Below are 2,591 nucleotides of genomic sequence, written 5' to 3'. Positions count from 1 at the left end.
AAAATTCAAGTATATAATAAACCGGTTATTATTGTATATCGCACACCTTTCCTTGATTCTCATATATTTTTTCCTTCACCTTTTAGAATTTAAATTTGTTAATTTTCTTTTTTTTTGTCATCATTAAATATGTTAATTTATGTGATGCATGGCTTGTTGAAGAGTGATCCAATTCCGGGGTTTAGCTTTTAATCCTGATGTCGACTTGGTTTAGAAACTAATTGGAGCTGGTTCTGTAATTAGGGTTGGTTTGACTGGTTCGTGAAGAGAAGAACCGAAGACTTGGGTTCGCAAGAAACATTGGAAGACTCTACCGGGCTCAGAGGGTTTACTATTTCACTTGTGGTATAAAAATAAAAGACTCGCTTCGTTTTCCCCTTTGAGTTGTTCGTAACAAAGACTTGTGACTTGTGTCTTCTTCATTCTTGAGCTAAGAGCAAAATCCATTGTTATAGTGAATTGCTGGTCACAATCCAGCTGACATGTAGGCTAGCTGAACTCGTAAAATCTCTTTGTCTTTGTGGTTCTTTTCACAACATAGCTAAAAAAGTTAATTAGTAAGATGGCCCGGACGTGGGAATGGCCAATGGAAATTCAAATTCTGTGTGCTATCGTTCATCACATATTGTCCAAATAGCCGAGAGCCTAACGTTGGTACTAAAGCTCAAATTTCAAAAACACTGAGAAATTTTAGGAAGAAGATTAAGATTGTTAGAAATGATAACGGGACTGAATCCACTTGTCTCAAGACAGAATTTGAGTCAAAAAGAATCATACATCAATCCTCTTGCATTGGATCTCCACATCCAAATGGACGGGTTGAAAAAAAAACACTGTCACATCACATACTCAACGTAGTACGATATTTGATGTTCTAGTCCGATATGCTAGTTATGTTTTGGGGAGATATAATCTTGACAGGCTCATTTGAAAAGCACCATCAGATACTTTAAAGGAAGCCTCTGACTTAAGAGATTTTACCATTGGAAAAGTTGAAAATTAAGAACCCATGATAAGGTTAAAACTTTTAAATTCGCAAAATTTAAATTATAAATATTGGTAAGAACCCTCATTGTAGATGTTCTTAATGCTTTGTTCTAACTTGTTTTTTTTTTCAAAATCTATTCAAAAACATTAGCTAAAGTATAACGTAAAACATGGTTTTTTGTTGAATAAATTTAACATTATTTCAGAAAGACAGAAACAAACAAAAAAAGAAAACAAAAAGAATACCATTTTGCAGAAAATCCTGCCTTCTTTAATCTCTAATACTAAAACCTTGGGATATTTTGGTTCCCTTGCATCTGAGTTACACTTTTGTTATTTGATATGTTAACAAGAATGATTAGCATTATTGTGTGTTTTACCAAATCGCAACAACATATATCTGTTTAACAAGATGATATATATTGCAACAATGTTGTGTTAAATTAGGGTTTGTTATGGAGTTCCAACTTAAAATCAATTGGCAATGAGTGAATTGGCCATAACCCTTCAGCAACACACATTTGTATTACTAATGTTAGCACAAGATATCCTTCAGTATTAGTTCTAACTTATCACATATTTGATATCTTAACAAAATCTTTTAGAATAGAAATTTGAAGAAATAAGGATAAAAATCATTTGACAAAAAAAGGATAAAATCAAGTAGCATTTGTGGATAGAATTCCTTTTAATAATGCAGGAAGGGGTGGGCATTTTAACCAAACCAAACCGAACCGAGCCGATCCAAACCAAACCCAATCCTACACTCAAACCATTTGGTTAAATTTTTTCTCAATCCAAACAGTTCGGTTTGGTTTGGTTTAAATCCAAACCGAACCGATAACCCAATGTGTTTATATTTATTAAATAACTAATAATATTCATAATTATTGTATAATATGTAATCATAATCTTATATTCTTTATGAATTCATTTATCTTAGATTAGATTTAAATATCTCTAAAATTTTAACCCTAATTTTTAAATTAAAATTGTAAAGACCTCACAGGTTCTTGTTACAAGAAATTATACTTTTCTATCTTTCGACATTGTTTGGTTTGTTTCATTTTAATCTTCTACTAATAACTAAACATTTAATATTTATATTGTTATTATTTTTAAGTAAAATTTTCCTGGATTCTTTGAATGATTCAACTTACAACTTGTTTATTATATATATATATATATATATATATATATATATTATCAAAGGATAATGAATTTTGTTTTGTTATATTAATTGTTTTTAAACTGAATAAAATCGAACCGAATTCAAGACAAACCAAACTAAACCAAACTGAATATAAACCGACTCAAACACAAACCAAACTAAACTAACTTTGGTTGACTATGGTTAGAGTTTTATGAAAACCAAATTAACCAAACCGAACCGAACCCAAACCAAACCCGAACTTAAATCGAAATGCCCACCCATTGCAGGAGTCATATATATATATATAATATAATACTTTGAAATAATGCAGGGGTAATATATATATATATATATAGAATAGAATTCTTTTTAATAATGCAGGGATCATTTCCTTTATTTCTTTTTAACTCTGGATCTTCCACGAAATGATGGTGCAAGGCTGCAAGCGGAA

This window comes from Camelina sativa, chromosome 9 (genome assembly GCF_000633955.1).
Source record: "Camelina sativa cultivar DH55 chromosome 9, Cs, whole genome shotgun sequence".
Taxonomy (NCBI): domain Eukaryota; kingdom Viridiplantae; phylum Streptophyta; class Magnoliopsida; order Brassicales; family Brassicaceae; genus Camelina; species Camelina sativa.
Note: the sequence above shows the minus strand (reverse complement) of the source record.